Here is a 25,011-nt window from a genome sequence, read left to right as displayed (position 1 = left end):
AGTATTCCATGATCCACACAGTTAAATGCTTTGGATAGATCACAAAACACTGCCGCCGATGACTCTCCAGAATTCAAGGACACATAGACGCTCTCTAAAAAGCTAAAAACAGCATCATGAGTCCCTTTACCGGCTTGAAATCCAGACTGATTTGCAGACAAAATGCCATTATGATGTAAAAAGGACAAAATTCTGCTTTTTGCAAGTTTTTCAACTATCTTAGAGAGGGTAGACAAAATAGAAATGGGACGGAAATTACAAGGCTGATCCAAATCTCCACCCTTATGAAGAGGGATAACCACTGCCTCTCTTAAACATGAAGAAAAAATGCTAATATGTAAACAATTGTTTATGGCAGAAACTAAAGCATTTAAGGCTAAATCAGGCAAAAGGAGTATCAACCTCGAAGATATCCCATCAGCTCCAGCTGATTTATGGTTTTTTAGGCGTTTGATTTCATTTTTTACTTCGGTAAGATCGACAGGATGAAAGAAAAATGAATGCTCAACCGACACTTGTTGAAGATAGTGTAAGGGATCAATGTTACTACGAAGGCCCTTGAGCAAGATATTAGGTATATCACAATAATTATCGTTTAAAATGTCAGGTCTTAACTCCGGTTCAGATACTTTTCTATGGCAATGTCTAAAATCATTAATAATCGACCAACACTCTCATTGCCTATTTGATGACATATTTAAGCGATCCCTATAACAATTAGATTTTGCTGCTTTAATTGTCTTTCTGTACAGACTACGGTATTTCTGATGATATACAAGGATATTTTCATTTGTGGTATATCTGCACAATTTATTCAAAAAACAGAGGTTTTTAGCTGAAGTTCTAAGGCCTCTTGTAACCCATGGTTTTCGTTTCTTAGTTTTAAGCCTCATTTTAGGAAAGCACTGATTGATCTTATCACACAGAACTTGAAAAAATAAAGTTACTTACCGAAGCTGTAGCAGCAGAAAAAGCATTGAAATTTCTCCTGCTGAAAATTCTTCCCATATAATTGAATGAAGATAATACAGTTTTATATGGCATATTAGCAAGAATAGCTTCATGATCGGAAATACCAGATGGGAGTACTGTGCATAAAACGTCATCAAAATTTGTACAGAAATAGTCAATTGTAGTTGCAGATGAAGAAGTTATTCGTGTGGGAGAAAGAACGTGCATTTTCAAGTCGTAAGAATTTAAAATACTTAAAAGAAAAGTACGTGGCAAGGTTTCATCAGTGTAGTTGATATTAAAGTCACCAGCCAATATAACCTTAGAGTGTAGTTAATATAACATTATATAACCTTAGAGTGTAGTTAACAAGTGTTTCATTAATTTCTTGTACAATTTACAAAAAACCCTGAAATCGGTGTCTAATCAATTTCAGTGAGCAATAATTGTACGAAATTTCAAAAGTATAAATTTTTTGGTTTTTGAGTTATTAATATGGTGTTAAGACTAAAACAATTTTTTTTTGTTATACTTTTTTTATCTATGTAGGTTTTGCTAAATAAAGATTATTATTATTATTATTATTATTACTAAACAAAAAATAATATATTCAAAAAAAAAAATCTTGATTTTTTTATACAATTTTCTTAAAACACTAAAACAGGTCTCTAATCAATTTCAATGGGCAATAATTGTACAAAATTTCAAAAGTGTAACTGTCTTAGTTTTTTTAATTGTCAACAAGTTAATGAACTTTTTATGAAAAAATTCATTTCATTACAAGAACAAGTGTTTCATTAATTTCTTGTACAATTTACCAAAAACGCTGAAAAAGGTTTCCAATTAATTTCAGTGAGCTATAATTGTACAAAATTTCAAAAATCTAAGATTTTTAGTTTTTGAGTTTTCCATATGGTGATAAGACTAAAAGAAATAATATTTTTACAAAAATTTTTGTTTTTTCAATGTTTTGTACAATTTTGGTGTGCAATCAATTTCAATGAGCAATAATTGTACAAATTTTCAAAAGTGAACTTTTTCGGATATTGAGTTATGAGCATCTTAACAACATTTTTTAGGAAAAAATCAATTTAAAAAAATATTTTTTTTTTTTAATTTCATGTACAATTTTTAAAAAAACGCTAAAATAGGTATTTAATCAATTTCAATGGACAATATTTGCACAAATTTTGATACAGTAAATGCAATAGAACCGAAAAGACGTAACAGCTTAACTGCCTTACTGTGGTTTTAAAAGAGGTGTTGTGAAAAATCGATGTTAATAATTGTACATAAAATTATTCGATAATATAACAGAGGTATCATCTGCATCGACCTTCTAAGGAAAATCCAAGAGACCCACTTAGGTTTATAGACGGTAAAAAAAAAGGTATTTTAAGACTTAAAATACCTTTTTTAACAACCAATTTAAATGTGCATTAATTGTACAAGCTTTCAAAAGTAGTACTTTCTTGATTTTTCTGTTATCTGACAAGCTTCCCCATTTTCATAATTACGTCTAAATGCCGACTTCCTGCTACATAAAAATCCTTATTCTTATGTGAATCTTTATAGTCATCTCATCCTAAAGTTCCATTAATAAGCACCAATTTACCACAACTAATCACTGATGACAAAAAAAAAAGCCAACCAGACCGTTACTACGAACTAAATTACAAATTTACTACGGCCGTAACTTACCTCTCGGGTATAAAACGAGAAAATGCAGCTCATACTAGTTCGATGTGGTCTAGTTTCAATTGGGGCCTAAATAGAATAATAGAAAGTTGCATAGAGTACTGTTAACTTAGGCAATTTTGTATCCCTTTTTCTAGGTCAAAGGAAAAATAACTTTACTTAAGGGATTTTAAGTGTTACAGTGCATTGGTTTTCTAGGTAATTTTTCTTAAACCTCTTTTATAAGAAAGGGCTATAATCTAGAAATTTTTCCATGAACAAGCTTGAATCCTTAAGAACATTTGTTGAAATTACTTTTCTGAATAATATACTTTTTGTTTCATAAAAATGGTACGAGAAGTTTTCGAGATATTACACTTTAAAGTAAAGAAGTGCTTTTAAGGTCAAAAAGGACCACATTTCTAAAAGAATTTTTATTGAATTGGTTTGGACCTTTAAGGACAATTATAGGAAACAATTTTTTAAACAAACTGCTTCTTGTTTTATAACAAAATTCAAAGGAGTTTTCAAGATATTGGACTTGAAAGTGAATAGTGGATTTCTAAGTTGAAAAATCTAAAGCTCAACTGCCTGGAATTGTAAAATAATTTAATTTGAACTTTATTAATAAATTAATTAATTGGCCCAGGCACTCTAGGTACAATTTCTATTAAAATGCCTGAAATGTTGAAAAAACCGTAGCTCAACTGCCCGGAATTGTACAATAATTTAATTTGAACTTTGGTCAATACTTTATAGTATGGAGAATTATTTTTTGTTGGGATTGATATCAGTAAAATTATTCTATAATTGATTATTGCAAGGAATGAATAAAGTAACTTTAATATATCATTGCACCCGGTATCTTTGCGCGTTAGTAAAAAAAGATGGCCTATGCGACATGCGCTATGCGCGAAGAATTTTGGATTGCAATAAGCGGCGGTATCTCTCTCGTTTTGTTCGTTGAAAGTACCACCATCTGTTCGGGTACCGCAAAAACCTTAATTCTACAAACTCAAAATTAGTGTAAACAGAGGCGCCTCAAATTCGTGAGAACTATAAAGTGCACGAAGATCCAGCAACTAGATCCTCACGGGTAAGTCGTTAAGGCCCCATTGTTTCGCCGCTCAATGGTGAATAATATCAACATTTCCACTTTTCTCTTTTTATATAGTTCACAATTTTATCTCATTTATTAGTCGATTATTCACCAAACTTTATTAATAAATAAATAAATTAGCCCAGGCACTTCAGGTACAATTTCTGTTAAAATGACTGAAATATTGAAAAATCTATAGCTCAACTGCCTGCAATTGTAAAATAATTTAATTTGAACTTCATTAATAAATTAATTAATTAGCCCAGGCACCTCAGGTACAATTTCTAGTAAAATGCCTGAAATGTTGAAAAATCTATAACTCAACTGCCTGGAATTGTAAAATAATTTAATTTGAACTTTATTAATAAATTAATTGATTAGCCCAGGCACTTCAAGTACAATGTCTATTAAAATGCCTTAAATGTTAAAAAATCTATAGCTCAACTACCTGGAATTGTAAAATAAATTAATTTGAACTTTATGAATAAATTAATTAATTAGTCCAGGCACTTAAGGTACAATTTCTATTAAAATGCCTGAAATGTTGAAAAATCTATAACCCAACTGCCTGGAATTGTGAATGCAACTTATCCCTGAAAATTACGCTTTATTCTTCTAGAGTCTTCTTGTCTTATAATGTCCTAATGTTGTTTTCAAGATGGCGTCCATCTGTCATATTGACAGTGCGAACTGTCAGTTTTACGTCAAAAGAGCGAGGTGCTCATATTGGGCCACGCCCGATTTTTCTCTCATTTCCAAAATTTAAATATCGATTTAAATTTTGGAAATGAGAGAAGGAAGAATTTGAGGGTATGTTTGACTTTCACATAGATTGGAGTGCATTAGTAGATTTTTTCAGGTACAATTTCTATTAAAATGCTTGAAATGTTGAAAAATCTATAGCTCAACTGCCTGGAATTGTCAAATAATTTAATTTGAACTTTATTAATAAATAAATAAATTAGCCCAGGCACTTCAGGTACAATTTCTATTAAAATGCCTGAAATGTTGAAAAATCTATAGCTCAACTGCCTGTAAATATAAAATAATTTAATTTGAACTTTATTAATAAATAAATAAATTAGCCCAGGCACTTCAGGTACAATTTCTATTAAAATGCCTGAAATGTTGAAAAATCTATAGCTCAACTGCCTGTAAATATAAAATAATTTAATTTGAACTTTATTAATAAATAAATAAATTAGCCCAGGCACTTCAGGTACAATTTCTATTAAAATGCCTGAAATGTTGAAAAATCTATAGCTCAACTGCCTGTAAATATAAAATAATTTAATTTGAACTTTATTAATAAATAAATAAATTAGCCCAGGCACTTCAGGTACAATTTCTATTAAAATGCCTGAAATGTTGAAAAATCTATAGCTCAACTGCCTGTAAATATAAAATAATTTAATTTGAACTTTATTAATAAATAAATAAAATAGCCCAGGCACTTCAGGTACAATTTCTATTAAAATGCCTGAAATGTTGAAAAATCTATAGCTCAACTGCCTGTAAATATAAAATAATTTAATTTGAACTTTATTAATAAATAAATAAATTAGCCCAGGCACTTCAGGTACAATTTCTATTAAAATGCCTGAAATGTTGAAAAATCTATAGCTCAACTGCCTGTAAATATAAAATAATTTAATTTGAACTTTATTAATAAATAAATAAATTAGCCCAGGCACTTCAGGTACAATTTCTATTAAAATGCCTGAAATGTTGAAAAATCTATAGCTCAACTGCCTGTAAATATAAAATAATTTAATTTGAACTTTATTAATAAATTAATTAATTAGCCCAGGCACTTCAGGTACAATTTCTATTAAAATGCCTGAAATGTTGAAAAATCTATAGCTCAACTGCCTGTAAATATAAAATAATTTAATTTGAACTTTATTAATAAATAAATAAATTAGCCCAGGCACTTCAGGTACAATTTCTATTAAAATGCCTGAAATGTTGAAAAATCTATAGCTCAACTGCCTGTAAATATAAAATAATTTAATTTGAACTTTATTAATAAATAAATAAATTAGCCCAGGCACTTCAGGTACAATTTCTATTAAAATGCCTGAAATGTTGAAAAATCTATAGCTCAACTGCCTGTAAATATAAAATAATTTAATTTGAACTTTATTAATAAATAAATAAATTAGCCCAGGCACTTCAGGTACAATTTCTATTAAAATGCCTGAAATGTTGAAAAATCTATAGCTCAACTGCCTGTAAATATAAAATAATTTAATTTGAACTTTATTAATAAATAAATAAATTAGCCCAGGCACTTCAGGTACAATTTCTATTAAAATGCCTGAAATGTTGAAAAATCTATAGCTCAACTGCCTGTAAATATAAAATAATTTAATTTGAACTTTATTAATAAATAAATAAATTAGCCCAGGCACTTCAGGTACAATTTCTATTAAAATGCCTGAAATGTTGAAAAATCTATAGCTCAACTGCCTGTAAATATAAAATAATTTAATTTGAACTTTATTAATAAATAAATAAATTAGCCCAGGCACTTCAGGTACAATTTCTATTAAAATGCCTGAAATGTTGAAAAATCTATAGCTCAACTGCCTGTAAATATAAAATAATTTAATTTGAACTTTATTAATAAATTAATTAATTAGCCCAGGCACTTAAGGTACAATGTCTATTAAAATGCCTGAAATGTAAAAAAAATCTATTGCTCAAATGCCTGGAATTGTCAAATAACTTAATTTGAATTTTATTAACAAATTAATTAATTAGCCCAGGCACTTCAGGTACATTTTCTATTAAAATGCTTGAAATAATGAAAAATCTATGGCTCAACTGCCTGGAATTGTAAAATAATTTAATTTGAACTTTAGCAATTAATAAATTAATTAGCCCAAGCACTTCGGGTAAAATTTCTATTAAAATGCCTGAAATCTTGAAAAATCTATGGCTCAACTGCCTGGAATTGTAAAATAATTTAATTTGAACTTTAGTAATTAATAAATTAATTAGCCCAAGCACTTCAGGTAAAATTTCTATTAAAATGCCTGAAATATTGAAAAATGTATGGCTCAACTGCCTGGAATTGTAAAATAATTTAATTTGAACTTTATTAATTAATAAATTAATTAGCCCAAGCACTTCAGGTAAAATTTCTATTAAAATGCCTAAAATGTTCAAAATCTATAGCTCAACTGCCTGGAATTGTAAAATAATTTAATTTGAGTTTTATTAATAAATTAATTAATTAGTCCAGGCACTTCAGGTACAATGTCTATTAAAATGCTTGAAATGTTGAAAAATCTATAGCTCAACTGCCTGGAATTGTAAAATAATTTAATTTGAACTTTATTATTAAATTAATTAATTAGTCCAGGCACTTCAAACACAATTTCTATTTAAATGCCTGATGTGTTGGAAAAAATGTAGATCTCAAATGCCTGGAATTTCCATTAATTAACTTGGTTTACCTTAACTAATTTAACTGGGTTTACCATTAATATTTAATGCCACTTATCCCTGAAAATTACGCTATATTCTTCTAGAGTCTTCTTGTCTTAAAATGTTGTTTTCAAGATGGCGTCCATCTGTCGTATTGACAGTTAGAAATGTCACTTTTACGTCAAAAAATCGGTGAGGTGCTCTTATTGGGCCACGCCCAAATATCGATTTAAATTTTGGAAATGAATGAAGGAAGAATTTGAGGTTATGTTTTATTTTCACATAGATTGGGTTGTATTATTAGATTTTTCAAACAGTTCCTGGAGAGGTAATTAATGAAATTAGTTTTTTTTCAGACAAGTGTACCTTTTTTACTTATTGAGTTATGAGCATGTTGACAGAAATTTTTTTTTTCAATTTCTTGTACAATTTTTAAAAAACCCTAGAACAGGTGTCTAATCAATTTAAATAAGCAACAATTGTACAAACTTTCTTAGTCTTTGAGTTATGAGCATATTGATTAGGTTTCTTAGGAAAAAAATTAATTCTTTTGTTCTTAAATGAATAAATGAATTTAAGGTTAAGTTAGACCCTTCAGCAATAAGGCACCTAAATATAAGAACCGAGGTTGAACGACTTATTCAAAGTTCACTAATCCCCATAAAACAAACATTAAGAAAAAGCCATTTTAATATGAATTATTTATATCCAGAGACTGTTCAGTGTCCATTTAGTGGTCGTCCAGCATGCAGGCCAATTTTTGCATAATTACCATGATGATGGTAATCGTTACTTTCGGCGTAATGAGACCGTATTGGTTGTCCGGTTAATTAAGTAATTACGACCGTAACAGGACTCGCCTTATATCAAACAGTGGCTCCTTGTAAAGTATTTACTGTAAATTTTAATATGGTCGCTTATATGGAGACTCGAGTGTCATTAAAACATGCGGAGATAATTAGAGATTTTAATTTACCATAATAAATTGACTTTCTGACTATTATTTGCTATCAGAGTCCAGCGAGACGTAAATTTTATGGATGAAAAACGTATTTTCACTTCTCCAAAACTGTTATTTGTACAACTGCAAGTTATAGAATAATTTAAAAAAATTACAACTTTTACTGCCTGGAAAAAGTAACATATTAAATTAAAATAGTTCAGATGCCTGGAAAATTGGGAATCTGGACAAATGGTCCTGCCTGGTGCAAGAAAAAGCTACTTAAGCTACCTGGAAAACAATATGGAATTAGCCCAATTGCCTGGAAGAAAGAGGTATAACCTCAATTGCTTGATGCAAAAAAAAATAAATAAAATACGTCTTTGATTCTTAGATTATTGCTCAATATCAGTCACATTTTTTCTTTTTAAATTAAAAAGTCTAGATTTTGGCCTAAACAATCCAAATTAATCATTTTCCACCCCCAAATTACGAAAACCACGCCATGTTACTAGGGATCCAAGCCTATCCAGGCAAAAACTTCACAAGTATGACCTTTTTCTTATAAACTAATTAATTTATTAATTAATAAAGTTCAAATTAAGTTATTTTACAATTCCAGGCAGTTGAGCCATAGATTTTTTAATATTTCAGGCATTTTAATAGAAAATGTACCTGAACTGCTTGGGCTAATTAATTTATTAAAGTGTATTAATTATTAAAGTTCAAATTAAATTATTTAACAATTCCAGGCAGTTGAGCTATAGATTTTTCCACATTTTAGGCATTTTACTAGAAATTGTACCTGAAGTGCCTGGGCTAATTAATTAATTTATTAATAAAGTTAAAATTAAATTATTTGACAATTCCAGGCAATTGAGCTATAGATTTTTTCTTTAATAATTGCCTAGAAAAAGAATAATCTAGTCCAGGTTCCTGGAAAAAATGGCTCCGATTGCCTGGAAGAGAATGAATATTTATAAAAAAAAACTGAAAAAATAATAATAATAATACATATTTATTTAGCAAAATGTACCACATACATAACCAGACCATAATTTGCGAACCATCGGCAATTTTTATTTTTTTTTAATTAAATTGGTTAACAAGTTAAAAAAGTGTACCATATCGATGGGTTTATTGGAAATGTTTTTGTTTTTTAATTTTGAGAGAACAATTCATGCTCTAGAAATTTCAATTTTCAGTTACTATTTTCATGACATTTTTGACTACTTACATATACATACACTCTTTAATAAAAAAAAATTGATTTCCAAAAAATTCTCTGGTCTTAAGACATAACATCTCTATAGTAACCAAGGAAAAAAATTAACCATAACCATAAATTCTTCCCTTTTTCTGTTGACCGCTTTTTTGACGTAAAAGTGACATTTCGAACTGTCAATATGACAGTTGGGCGCCATCTTGGGAACAACATTTTAAGACAAGCAGACACTATAATAAAGCCTAATTTTCAGGGATAAGTTGCATTAAATATTAATTAATGGTAAACCCAGTAAAATTATTTAAGGAAAACACAGTTATAATTAATGGAAATTCCAGGCAGTTGAGCGATAGATTTTGAACATTTCAGGCATTTTAATAGAAATTGTACCTGAAGTGCCTGGGCTAATTAATTAATTTATTAATAAAGTTTAAATTAAATTATTTGACAATTCCAGGCAGTTGAGCTATAGATTTTTCAATATTTCAGATATTTTAATAGAAATTTTACCTGAAGTGCCTGGGCTAATTAATTTATTCATTAATAAAGTTCAAATTAAATTATTTTACAATTCCAGGCAGTTGAGCTATAGATTTTGAACAATTTAGGTATTTTAATAGAAATTGTACCTGAAGTGCCTGGGCTAATTAATTCATTCATTAATAGAGTGCAAATTAAATTATTTTACAATTCCAGGCAGTTGAGCCATAGAATTTTCAACATTTCAGGCTTTTAATAGAAATTATACCTAAAGTGCCTGGGCTAATTAATTTATTAAAGTGTATTAATTATTAAAGTTCAAATTAAATTATTTAACAATTCCAGGCAGTTGAGCTATAGATTTTTCCACATTTTAGGCATTTTACTAGAAATTGTACCTGAAGTGCCTGGGCTAATTAATTAATTTATTAATAAAGTTAAAATTAAATTATTTGACAATTCCAGGCAATTGAGCTATAGATTTTTTCTTTAATAATTGCCTAGAAAAAGAATAATCTAGTCCAGGTTCCTGGAAAAAATGGCTCCGATTGCCTGGAAGAGAATGAATATTTATAAAAAAAAACTGAAAAAATAATAATAATAATACATATTTATTTAGCAAAATGTACCACATACATAACCAGACCATAATTTGCGAACCATCGGCAATTTTTATTTTTTTTTAATTAAATTGGTTAACAAGTTAAAAAAGTGTACCATATCGATGGGTTTATTGGAAATGTTTTTGTTTTTTAATTTTGAGAGAACAATTCATGCTCTAGAAATTTCAATTTTCAGTTACTATTTTCATGACATTTTTGACTACTTACATATACATACACTCTTTAATAAAAAAAAATTGATTTCCAAAAAATTCTCTGGTCTTAAGACATAACATCTCTATAGTAACCAAGGAAAAAAATTAACCATAACCATAAATTCTTCCCTTTTTCTGTTGACCGCTTTTTTGACGTAAAAGTGACATTTCGAACTGTCAATATGACAGTTGGGCGCCATCTTGGGAACAACATTTTAAGACAAGCAGACACTATAATAAAGCCTAATTTTCAGGGATAAGTTGCATTAAATATTAATTAATGGTAAACCCAGTAAAATTATTTAAGGAAAACACAGTTATAATTAATGGAAATTCCAGGCAGTTGAGCGATAGATTTTGAACATTTCAGGCATTTTAATAGAAATTGTACCTGAAGTGCCTGGGCTAATTAATTAATTTATTAATAAAGTTTAAATTAAATTATTTGACAATTCCAGGCAGTTGAGCTATAGATTTTTCAATATTTCAGATATTTTAATAGAAATTTTACCTGAAGTGCCTGGGCTAATTAATTTATTCATTAATAAAGTTCAAATTAAATTATTTTACAATTCCAGGCAGTTGAGCTATAGATTTTGAACAATTTAGGTATTTTAATAGAAATTGTACCTGAAGTGCCTGGGCTAATTAATTCATTCATTAATAGAGTGCAAATTAAATTATTTTACAATTCCAGGCAGTTGAGCCATAGAATTTTCAACATTTCAGGCTTTTAATAGAAATTATACCTAAAGTGCCTGGGCTAATTAATTAATTTATCAATAAAGTTCAAATTAAATTATTTTACAATTCCAGGCAGTTGAGCTATAGATTTTGAACATTTTAGACATTTTAATAGACATTGTACCTGAAGTGCCTGGGCTAATTAATTTATTTATTAATAAAGTTCAAATTAAATTATTTTACAATTCCAGGCAGTTGAGCTATAGATTTTGAACATTTTAGACATTTTAATAGACATTGTACCTGAAGTGCCTGGGCTAATTAATTTATTTATTCTTAAAGTTCAAATTAAATTATTTTACAATTCCAGGCAGTTGAGCTATAGATTTTGAACAATTTAGGTATTTTAATAGAAATTGTACCTGAAGTGCCTGGGCTAATTAATTAATTCATTAATAAAGTGCAAATTAAATTATTTTACAATTCCAGGCAGTTGAGCTATAGATTTTGAACAATTTAGGTATTTTAATAGACATTGTACCTGAAATGCCTGGGCTAATTAATTTATTTAATATACCAATTTATTGTTAATTACATTTTTGCAGAAACATTTCAGTTTTGAAGTTAATAGCAAAGTCTATATATTTCAACAATTTCAATATTTTTGAAATATATAGACTTTGGTAGTAGACTGAAGCAAATAAGCGGAACGGAGTTTCTTTAATCAATCAAATCAATCAATTAAATATGCTTTATTGTCAAAAAATTTAAAAAAAATTGCAGACAAAGCTATACATAAAAAAGCAAAACACACAAATATAGAAATCAAAATACAAGTACTAAATAAATATATACAAAATTGGGTCCAAAAGACATAAATGTACCTGGTCAAATTTCTTATACTAAATGTAAAAAATAAGAAAATACGAAAGTAAATAAAAATATTAACAAGAAAGTAAAATAAAAAAAGTAAAAAAAGTAACAAAACAGTCAAAAACATTAATACAATGTTTAAAAATTCATAAAAAATTTGTATAGAAATTTAGCAATACAAAATATTGCTATTTTACATCATAAAAAATTTAATAATTATTAGCCAGTGCGTGCATGATACTCAATATCAAACTTAGTCATTGGAAAATTTCATACTGCTTGTTTGCTTCCAAAATTAAAATCATTCTACATTATATAAATAGTACAGGTAACTTTTGTTAAATCATACTGTTTCTCTTATTAATTGTATTTTGTAGGTTAGGTAAGTAATTTTCCCGTCTATTTTAAAATAATTAAAATATATACGTTTGTAAAAAGAAAAAATTCAATCTAAATAAAACAGGGTTTTGATTTGATTTAAGACAACCATTTAAGTCAACTTTCATCTATCTAGATGAAATTAATGCGAAAAACTGGATTATTTGAGTGGGCACACGTTGCAGAAAATAATACGTTGATAGTTTATAATGGTGCTAACGCAACTGGTACCACCTCAATAATAAAGTAAGAAAACAAATGCGTCTATAGTGACATTTTTCTTCTCACACCGAGGGACTGGTTTCATCTATAATAATCCGTTCGAAACGTGCTCTAACCACGAGTCCACATAATAAATCAGCTCACGGCGTACACCTCTATTATTAAAAGTAACATTCTTCTGCCTTTTAGTTAGTAGCTGCTTAGCAACTAGATTCTTGACGATTATCCTCTTATTTATTAGTCCCTATATTTTAAGGACAATTAACTTTCAAATTTTTATACCCTTAGGACCGAATCAGCTTAATTTCTAATCAACTGTCAACGGTAGATTTAAGAAAATTCCATTGCAAGCAACATTAATTGAAGATTTGGTAAAAAAACAATTATTATAGAATTTAAGAACTCTAGTGCATTTTAAACAGGGATATTATACGTGGGTGGAATATGCCACTTTTTCCAACGCGTATTAAGATAGTCATCGCGCTCGTAACTCCTATTCTGTTATATATGGTCGTAATTCAACGTGGAAATTCTTCTCTTGGAAATTTATTATACAACCTCGGGTTTATAAGGGAGATGCTTATCCGACAGTTATATGAGTCTAATAATATGTCGACGTCCGCTTTATTTCGCTTTCGCTAATTCCCTAACAGGTTTCGAGAGTGTAACCGATATTAAGAAAAAAAAACTGGAAACATATCGATTTATAGTAATTTTTTTATCATTTTTCAAGGTTGTGTCCAAGGTCATGCTGTATTGATACTTTAAACTGTCACTTTTACGTCAAAAAATCGGTCAGCAGAAAAAGAGAGAAAAGAGGAAGAATTTCAGGTTATGTTTCGACCTCTGTTCAAATATATGCCAATTAATTTTAAATTTAAAAAAACTTTCTTTTTTACATAAGATCCCATGGAATTTTTTTTCGTAAAAAATTATAAATTTTTATATAATTATTTTGATTAATTAAATTTTTAATTAATTATAAATTATAAAAAGAGTGTATAATATAAATAAAATAAAAAATTATCAATTAGTCAAAAATGACATGAAAATTGTAAAATTTGAATTTCTATTGCATGAATTGTTCTCTTACAATAAAAATAAAACATTTCCAATAAACCCATTGATATGGAACACTTTTTTAACTTGTTAACCAATTTTTTCAGTTTTTTTTTAAATAAATATTTATTCTCTTCCAGGCAATCGAAGCTATTTTTTTTCCAGGCTCCTGGACTAATTTATTCTTTTTCCAGGCAATTCTTAAAGAGAAAATCTACAGCTCAATTGCCTGGAATTGTGAAATAATTTAATTTGAATTTTATTAATAAATAAATTGATTAGCCCAGGCACTTCAGGTATAATTTCTATTAAAATGCCTGAAATATTTCATTATCAGGTACAATTTCTATTAAAATACGTAAAATGTTGGAAAATCTATAGCTGAACTGCCTGGAATTATAAAATAATTTAATTTGAATTTTATTAATAAATTAATTAATTACCCTAAGCAGTTCAGGTGCAATTTCTATTAAAATGCCTCAAATGTTGAAAAATCTATAGCTCAACTGCCTGGAATTATAAAATAATTTAATGTGAATTTTATTAATAAATGAATTACTTAACCCAGGCACTTCAGGTATAATTTCTATTAAAATGCCTGAAATATTTAAAAATCTATAGCTCAACTGCCTGGAATTCTAAAATAATTTAATTTGAAATTTATTAATAAATTAATTAATTAGTCCAGGCACTTAATAATAATGTATTTATTTAGCTTGAGCTACAAAAGGTAATACATAATAATATATAGATAATATAATACATATTTAAAAAAAAAAATTAAAAATTTAAATCAATAAAAATAAAAAATGCAAGTAAATTGAAAAAAAAGTGTGCTTGTACAAAATGGCATACATATACAAAAAACACAAAAAGTCTCACATACAGAATATTTATAAATAAAATTTAAGCCTAAAATAAAATAGCAAAAATAAAACAAAATACGAATGAAAATTGTAAAATAAAAATAAAATACGCATACAAACTACAATTACATAAATAAAGGTAAAACGAATGATAAAACAAAGTATGTACAAATAAAACTTAAAAATCACTAAAATTACGGTTTAAAAATGTATAAATAAAATGAAACAACTAAAGGTACTTTATACGAGGTAGGGTACTTTAAAATTGTACCTAAAGATACAACTTTAGGTACAATTTCTATTAAAATGCCTGAAATGTTGAAAAAATCTATAGCTCAACTGCCTGGAATTGTAAAATAATTTAATTTGAACTTTATTAATAAATAAATTAATTAGCCCAGGCACCTTAGATACAATGTCTATTAAAATGCCTAAAATGTTGAAAAATCTATAGCTCAACTGCCTGGAATTGTAAAATAATTTAATTTAAACTTTATTAAGAAATAAATTAATTAGCCCAGGCACTTCAGGTACAATTTTTATTAAAATGCCTGAAATATTGAAAAATCTATAACTCAACTACCTGAAATTGTAGAATAAATTAATTAATTAGCCCAGGCACTTCAGGTACAATTTCTATTAAAATGCCTGAAATGTTAAAAAATCTATAGCTCAGCTGCCTGGAATTGAAAAATAGTTTAATTTGAACTTTAATAATAAATTAATTAATTACCCCAGGCACTTCAGGTTCAACGTCTATTAAAATGCCTGAAATGTTGAAAAGTCTGTAACTCAACTGCCTGGAATTACAAAATAATTTAATTTAAACTTTATTACTAGAGTATAACTTATTAAAGGTGTCTTTTTTATTTTACAATTACAAAAAAAAGGGTTATAGATTACGAACAAGTACAAAGAGTTCTAAGTTAAATAAAGTTCCGGGTGATATAAGTTGAAGAATTTAGTACCTGTGTTTATGTTTTATTCACGTTTAATAAGAAGTTTTATTAGATGTTAATAATATATAATTATTATTTTATAAAAGTTAAAGGTTTAAATATGGTATATTGTATACTATTTAAGGACGCTTATAAAATGCGGTTAATGGAATAAGATTTTTTTAAATAACTTTACTAATAAAGTAGATATTTTTTTTTTTAATTTGCAGATGTGTTTTATGCATCAGGGAGCATTTTTCAACGTACAATGTACAAAGAAAAAAATTAATTTTTATCAATGGCGTCCATAAGGGGTTTATCGTTAAAATTATTTAATAAAACTGCATTTTTCCAAAATAAATTTTATTCTTTAAAACCTTGTTTAATTTTGAGGAAATTTGTATTCTTGCGGTTTTTTTCATTTGTATCTCTTATTTGGTATAATTATTGTTTAATACACGTTAATGCATTTCCTATTTTTTACCTTTCTTTGTGTATGACATTTTAATAATTTTTTTTTAATGCCGAAACTTTCTCCCTTGTGTAAACAGAATCGTATATGATATACGTATATTCTAAAGTTTAATAAATATACCTTGACTATATCCGTTTTTTAATAATATACCAAGTGTTAATTTAAAAATTGTATTTTTGAACCTAGATAATGAAAAGCTGCCTAGAACTAAAAAAAAGTGATTTTTTTTTTAAACTTAGTAAACTAAGTATCCGGCACACCCTGTACATGTATGTACGTCTGTGACACGAAATTAATGTACGTACAAACTAGGTATCCAAAAGTACGTACTAAATACGTTATTTTTATAACAATGGACGTATGGACAAAAATATGACATAAAAATTACGTACTCAGGACGTATGTGAAATACTGTTTGATCGTTGATTGAATAATAGTATTATTACCTATTATTCAATCAAAGTTTGATGCTGTACTTTTAATTCTTTTTAATTTGTCTGTTTTGTATAATTACTTATATATGGTAAAAAAAAAAAATAAATATTCTTCCAGGTATTAGAAATCCTACGACAAGGAAGTCGTAATATATATTCAAAAAAAAAAAGCGTAAGATAACAGTACCACGGCGAATTCAGACAAGATGGTCACGTTTTTATTAGTCGAGGTCCAGTTATACGGTGGAGCAATTTGCATCCGCGCTTCTATTAACTTAAACTCGTGCAGACCGAGTGAAAAATCTTGACCCCGTCCATTTCTGATACTGTTATTATGGATACCACGACGAGATTATTATGGTCATTATGGGTGTAGTTTACCGTACCGAATTGCCCACTTTCCACTCGTCGTCTCAATAATTGCTTTATACGACTTATTTTATCTTTGATTCGTAGGTCAATTTATTTAACCTGTTAAGACAACTATTGTGCCAACGAACGCCCGAATTAAACCATAACGATCATTAAATAAATTTAAAAAAAAAAAAAAATTAACGGACAATCACCTATCTATCATCAATACATGCTACCGAAGACAAGTTTTTTTCTCTCTCCTTTTGAACCGGCGTATCCTTTACAAGGACGCCACTCTAGTAAACGAGTTTTTTATATAATTCGCAACGATGAAGAATGAAAATCGCCACCGGGGTCGTCAATTTCGATTTTATTAACGGCTATCAACGTATTATTTGATTGATCAATTAGTCAATCGTTTGTGCTGAAATTGGACGATAGAAACCGCCCAAGCAGCACACAAAATCCAGTATGAAACAAAATATAGAGATGGAGGTTTTCATGAGTATATTAAAATAATATGTTTTAATTAAAAAAAAAAACAATAATAAAGGATATTGAATATGGCAGCCAAAATCCCCATTAATAATCACCACCAAGTAAAAAAAATTAATCTCAATACCCAAAAAAAGGAAATTATAAAATTTAAAGACAAATCAAAGCATTTTACCCTTTTGTGTCAAAAAGTAAATATTTAATGCCTTAATCCACAGAATAAATGGGCCTAAGTAATTCGTACCACCTATTCTCTCATCGCTTGCTATAAACACCCCACTGGTATCGCTAAAAACTAAACTAATTAAATTAAAATTTTTGGTTAAACTCATTTTACGTACTTAAATCTTATATTTAAATTAAATATCTATTAGGCTAGTTGGGAAAAGCAGAAAAAATTGGAAAATAACTATAGAAACGTGGACAAAAAAAGCCGCTGGAAAAATTTGATCCAGATTCAAGTAGGATCTTGATAAACCAGAAGGAATGGAACGATTCTTTAAACGTTTTAAATGCCTGGTTGAATTCCATTATTTTTCAGGCATCCGATGCTTATTTTGTGGGAACTTTAAATGCCTAGACGGATTTTAATTTAAATTACCATAAAAAAACAGTTGAGGTCATCCATTACTGCCGAAGTCATCTGTTATCATTTTCGCCCATTCTCAAGTCATTTTTTCCCATTTCTCTTTTAGAGTTTAACTCTTGCGTGTCCTTTTGGCCTTAATCGCGGGTTCAAAAAATGCATCTCGAGCGTACTTTTACCGCCTTTTAACGAATGTATGTCTTCGATTAACCCACACGCATCGGGTGTTTGCTTTCGTTGACCCAGGTCGGAAAACACGATCTCGAGATGTGCTGTGCGTTCTTTACACATTCGTTGGTTTTCAAGTAGGAAGGAACGAAAGTAAATTAGATGTAAGTGGGATTTAGGTACGAGTGAGTGTGGCTTTCTCCGGATGCGTTCCCTTATTGTTACTGGTCAAATCGATTTTGAGAGATTTTGCTATGGATGCTTTATTTAAATGTGTTTTATAGATTTTTAGCAAAAATGGACTAGAAGGAAGTTATTGGCGTCTTTTTTTGACAAAACAGAAGTCCCGATCTCATCAAATGTGTTTGTGTTCTTACCTTTGTTTTCGTTTGGTCTCTTAGAAAAAAATGGATGATACGTTTCTGTTTTTTTTTTTTTGAGTTTTGGTCTAAGCTGACGATCCTTGAATGTACTTCAAAAATTACATTGAATTTCTTTAAATAACTTATAGGTTGATTAAAAACTGCTGTTGTACGAAAATTGTTTGGAATTAAAAAGCCTTTATCAAGAAATAAAAATATTGTTTTCATTTCCAATACATTGAAAAAACCTGAAAAACCTCGTTTTCAAAAGGTCAATTTTCTCAAAACCTATGAGAAATTTGCAAAAAGTGATTATTGCAATAGATGTAAAATCTAAAACTTAAAATAAAAGTATTTTACACGTATTTCCAAAAACGAACTAGAAATAAATTATTGACATTTTTTTTTGGTTTTTGGCCGAGACTGACCTGAAACTTTGCAAAATTTATAATAACCAACAGCAAGTCAATAATATACCACCTATAAGTATAGTACTACTTATAGTACTTCTTAATATCAGGTCAACGACAGCAATGATTTAATGCAAGAGGTCGCGGATCGATAGAGGAGAATGAATAATATCATGCTGTTTAATATGGAAATCTTACCACACACTTCAGGAATTACCCAATTATCTAATATTCTAAACTCAGTTACTGGCAAGCAAGTGCACGTCTCAGAAGTGATTAAGTTGGGCAGACCAAATAGTAAAGGTCGTAAATGTCTCAAGATAGTTCTATCAAACAATTCTGATGTAACCAATGTACTAAAGAACCGGGAGGAGGTTTAGCTCTGCTAAGGCGGTTTATGTTGAGGCTGATCTCACTCCTAGTCAGAGGAGTGATCTGCAAAAGGTCAAGGACGGACTTGAGCATCGGCGATCCAATGGAGAAACAAATCTGTACATCAAGTTTGACAATGGCAGGCCTGTCATCGCCACAAAAAACTAAACCCTTCCAGCACTTCACACCACCTACTTATTTGTTATCAAAATATTCGTGGCCTCTGCACCAAGACTGATAAGCGTTATACAGGGATCTCCGTGTGCGACTTTGACATCATTCATTGCCTTCACCGAAACGTGGCTTCAACCAGATATTCTCGACTCTGAATTGTGTCCAGAAACATTTAGAGTGCTCAGATCTGACAGACAGCTGGATAGAGTGGCCGCTACTTCGTGGTGGTGGCTGCTTGGTCGCAGCTTCTCACAACATCCACCTAGAGAGGGTTAACTTGGAAGACATCTTTAACTCCACACCACTTATAGATATTTTATGTTGTAAGCTACTTATGGTTATTTTGTATTTTATTTATTTGTAATCTATGTCCCTCCTTGCACAACCGCGAGAGACTTTGAGACCTTGTGTGAAACAATTGGATCAGGTCCACACAAAACGCGTTATGATTGTTGGATATTTTAATGTTCCGTCTTATCAGTCAACCGAAGCTAGCAGTGTCAAGTGCAAGCTTTTGACCAACCTATGCGAGATCCTTGGTCTTAAGCAGTTTAACAATATTCCAAATGTTAATAATAGGCTTCTTGACTTGGTTTTTTCAAATTTCGACGTCAGTGTCATCAAAAGTATATAACCGCTTATTGACGAAGATTTGCATCATCCTGCTTTGACAATTTCTTTTAAATTGGCTTCTCATAAATATAATCCTTCTATAAGTTCAAACAATTTACAGCAGTTTAACTTCAGAAAAAGCAGACTTTCCACTCATGTATAATTTATTGCTTGATGCAGACTGGTTGTCCGTCTTGCAGTCTTTTCTGACGTTGACAGTGCTTGCAAGGAACTTTACAAAAGACTTGATTCAGCTTTTGCTGGTTCAGCACCTTTAAAACAACGAAGACGATGGCGATTTCCAGTATGGTTTTTAAAACAAATTATTTCTAATATCTTTAAGAAGAAAAAAGCATATCGTGATTATAGATCCTCTCCAACTGAATTTAATTTTTCCAGATACAACAGGCTTCGTCAGACATTAAAATCTCAAGCCCGTGAGGTCGACTTAAGCCGAGGAGAACATTTGTTGAACAACAGTTTTGGTCTTTTGTTAGAGCTATGAAAGGTCACTCTTCACTTCCGTCTATCATGTGCGATACCAATGGTAATTCTTTTCAAGGAACAGAAAATATTGTGCCAGCTTTTGCCAAACTTTTTCAAAATGCCTAGAAAGATCCAATCAACCTCGCAGAAACCTATCCTCCTTCTAATTCCTCAGACCTCATTGACATTCTTCCATCAATTACCACTGAGGAAATTATTGCTGCTAGTCGGAGGCTAAAAAACAAGTTGACAGCCGGTCTAGATGGTGTTCCAAGTTTTGCGGCTAAAGACTGCATGTTTGTCCTTTGTCAGCCTTTATGTCATATTTTTAACCTTATTTGGAAAACTGGCAAATTTCCAGGCGTCTGGAAATGTGCTAAAGTAATACCAATTCACAAAAAAGACGATATACACAGAGTCGACAACTACCGACCTATCTCCATACATTGCAATTTTTCCAAAACCTTTGAAACCAAAACTTTTGATGGTAAATATGGAAATAATTTCTTTTGTAGACTTTTTGGGAAAAAATGTATAAAGTACTTTTAATTTTAGGCTTGAAAAAGGCATCTATTGCAAAAACAAACATTTTTGATTTTTTCATATTTTTTGAGAAAATTGAGTTTTTTTGAGGCGAGGTTTTTTAGGATTTTCTCCCACTGTATGAGGAATAAAAATAAAATTTTGGTTTCTAAATAAATATCTTGTTATTGCAAACAACTTTTCTATTAACAATTTTGTTATTAAATTTATTGGTTTTCTGTAAATGCAGATTTTTCATACAAATGAGTTATTTTTTTGAGAAAAATAATTATTCTGGATTTTAGTTTATTCCCACTTTCCTATGGAAAATAGAGATTTTTGTTATAAGACCTTTTTGTTAATTTTTTTACGGTCAACATGTAGCAGAAAAAAAAAATTCTAACAACTTGTATAAATTTTATTTATTTAGCATTTATTTACAACAGGCAAAGCCCAGTTACAGGAAAATCTACAATTAATATTTTGAAAGTATAAATAAGTATTAAATTACCATAAATTAAATAACAAAAAGGAAGAAAAATAAAGAAAACTTAAATTACTATAGTAGCATCATGTATATATCAAAATTAAAGGAGATGTAAATTAACATTAGGATGAACAAAGAAAGGGATTCATGGGACAAGGGAAAAAAGGAAGAGAAAATGAATTATGGTAACTGTTGATACTACTACTGATAGAATATCGTTCAAGAGAGGAGGAAAATTTATTTGATTATTGACCAACTTCTATAAGAATGGCCAGAGATTGCAGATTAAATCTACCTAACATCAGATCATGATCATGTCCCCTAACAGAATATATTCCATCCGCACGAAACATAAGAAACTTTAAAACCCTTCTCTGAACACTCTCGATGTAGCCAACATGGCATTCATAGAAAGGACACCACACCAAGGAACCGTATTCCAGTCTTGATCTAACAAAGGAAAAGTACAATAGTTTTATTGAGTTTGAGTTGATAAAGAGTCGGCTATTTCGAATGACAAAACCCAGAAGTTTCAACGAGGAGGTCACTGTCTGTTCAATATGTGGCACAAATGTGAGCTTATCGTCGAATACAACCCCTAGCTCTTTAATAGAAGTAGAATACTTTTTAAATAAATGGTCTGTTTTTAAATCTGTTTGCACATTGACTAAATAAAATAATTTTAATCTCGGATTTTTCCAACAGATATTTTTTTTTATTAGGAGTTTATTTTATCGATTTTCTGACCCTGCCAAAATGTTTTTTTATTCCCAAAAATAAAAATGCATGACTGCATTAGTCACGTATAAATAAAAATATACAAAAAAAAATTTATTAGGAAATTAAAAAATTACACATTTTAATTAGATAAGGACACGTTTGCGTTTTTCAAAAGTGTGCGTTTTTTACGTTTTACTTTAATAAAAAATTCATAGCAATAACTGATAAATTCATTACTTTGAATATGGATACTAAAGACAAACTTGTTAAATTTATATAAAAGATTGAAACAAGTTAGCTGCAATTATCCAATGTCTAGAAGGCCAATTTGGAAACAAAATAAGAGATATACGTCAACAACAAGTTACTCTGTAAGAACAAGCAGTCCAAAATAATATTGATACACCAGAATATTTTCAGATCATCAGCATAAGCTAGTTTAAAGCAGGAAATCAATTCTATAAGATCATTAATATAAAAGATAAAAAGAAGTGGGCCGAGATTGGATCCCTGTGGGACTCCAGAAGTTGAAACAAAGGTATTAGATCTACAACCTTCCACATCAACAAACTGTAGACGGTCAATAAGGTATGACGAAAGCAACGAAATTAGCCTTTCTGAGAAGTTGAATTGCTTGTTCAATTTTTCCAGCAGAATGCTATGATTTATCTGATCGAAAGCCTTACTGAAATCAGTATACATCACATCAACCTGATTTTTTCTATCGAGGGCTGAAGAAATAAAATGCGTCACATTACAGAGGTTAGTGATGCACGACCTTTTAGGAATAAAACCGTGCTGAGCAAAAAACCTGAAATCCCTTCTCTAAGAAAACCATTTTTCTCAAAACCTATAAGAAATTAAGAAAAAATTATTTTAACAGTGGATGTATAATCTCACGCTTGAACTAAAAGTATTTTACACGTTTTTCTCAAAAAAGAACCAAAAGAAAGTTATTAATTTTTTTTGGTTTTTAGGCCAAAACTGACCTCGAAATTTGCAAAATTTTTAAAAAGTTATCAAAATTTAATTATTTTTTTTGCTGCATGTTGACCGTAAAAAGATAAACAAAAAAGTCTTATTACAAAAATCTCTATTTCCTATAGGAAAGTGGGAAAAAAATTAAAAAACAAGAATAACTATTTTTCTCAAAAAAATATCTCATTTGTTTCACTTTTTCAAAAGTAGGTATTTCATAAATAGATTCCAAAACTGTCCACAAAGGAAATTATTGCCATATTTCCTTTGTCATCAAAGTTTTCCTTTTTGAAGATCCCTTCTAGTGTACCACAAGTGTAGTAAGTTAATTAACGTGATAAGTAAAATCGTTTTATATGACGCGATAATCCAATGGCGTGCGTTTAACCGATTTTTTGACACATTTTATAACGTTTATTACATGCGGGGCAGGCTAATGAACTGCTCTCTGGTGGTGAGCGAACTGTGACGAACAACCGATTCTCGGATCATTCGGTCCAATATAACATCGACATTTTTCCAAGCGTCGTTTTACCCGCTCGGGTTCTTTTATTTTTTTTTTGTATTTAAACCAACCATGACGCGGAAATTGTATGACCTGACAGTGAGGTTAATGTTCAAACAGTAAAAAAACACATTCGAATTTTCCGCCTGGAAAGGACAGGAGATGCCTTAAAAAAAAATTATATTTATTTCCAAAAAATTCATTGTGAGCAAAATTGCCTAGGAAAAAAATGTTAAATATATAACATTTTTTTATTTAACTCACTTCGCCTATAACCCCAAGTCTAGTAATTTTTTTTCACAGGTCATTTTCGAATTGAGCATTATTCAATATTCCATTAAAATCATCTTAGCAGTTGATCATTTAACCACCTTTCCAGGTTATTTCGCAGTCAAAATTCTCTGGAAAGGTGCTTTAAAGTATCCTGGTTAGCTTTATTTAGGCCAGGAATTTAATTTTTCCTTACGCTTATTTTATTTTTTTCGAAAATGCCATAAAAATACGAACCCCAAGTGAGGTAAGTAAGTTAAGTTTTTTTTAACTAGCATTAGTCTTTATGTCTTAGAATTTTTGATTGATATATAGTATATTGATTGATATATATTGACATAATAGTCCAATTTAGTTCTTTGTGAAGAAATATCTTAAAATTGCCAATGAAGTGCCAACGTTTTTGCCCAAAATTCTATAAATGATTTTTTTTTAAATAAATATGAAGCATTTATTAAAATATTAATCGTTGACATGCTACAATTGTAATAATTCTTTCTTATGGTTATGAATTTTTGAAAGTTCCTTAATTTTGTACAATACCAGTAACTGTTTTTAAAAAAAAACACAGAAGATTCATCGAAAATAGATCGCTGAGGGTATCATTAAGTTTAACGTATTTTTTTGACGTTTTAAATGCCTGGCAGAAATTATAAATGGCTCCATATGCAGGGAAATAAAATGCGAATTTTTTACTATGTTTATTTATTTATTTAAATAAGATTTGTATAGTACATAATATTTACATCTACCTAAATTCCAACTTTTGTCATGCTCTTACTTGTTGCAACATGTATGTGCAAAGGTTTATGACAATTAGTTCAGTTCAATACAATAATTAGCAAATTTGTCATTGACTTCTGTAGTATATTGATGATAATTTTTCAAGTTTCTTTTACTGTTAATTAGTTACATATGCAAATTTGCTGCAGCTGTAAATTCATTAGGAACTATGTA

The 25,011-nt window shown here is 29.5% G+C and overlaps 1 protein-coding gene across 1 annotated transcript in view; it reads left to right on the top strand.

Moving 5' to 3' along the window:
• LOC126734705 (agrin) overlaps window positions 1-25,011 on the top strand; it is a 323,970-nt gene that overhangs the window by 249,609 nt on the left and 49,350 nt on the right. The window lies entirely within an intron of this gene.

Source organism: Anthonomus grandis, chromosome 3 (genome assembly GCF_022605725.1).
Source record: "Anthonomus grandis grandis chromosome 3, icAntGran1.3, whole genome shotgun sequence".
Classification (NCBI taxonomy): Eukaryota; Metazoa; Arthropoda; class Insecta; order Coleoptera; family Curculionidae; genus Anthonomus; species Anthonomus grandis.
This window is presented reverse-complemented; position numbering and strand designations above follow the sequence as displayed.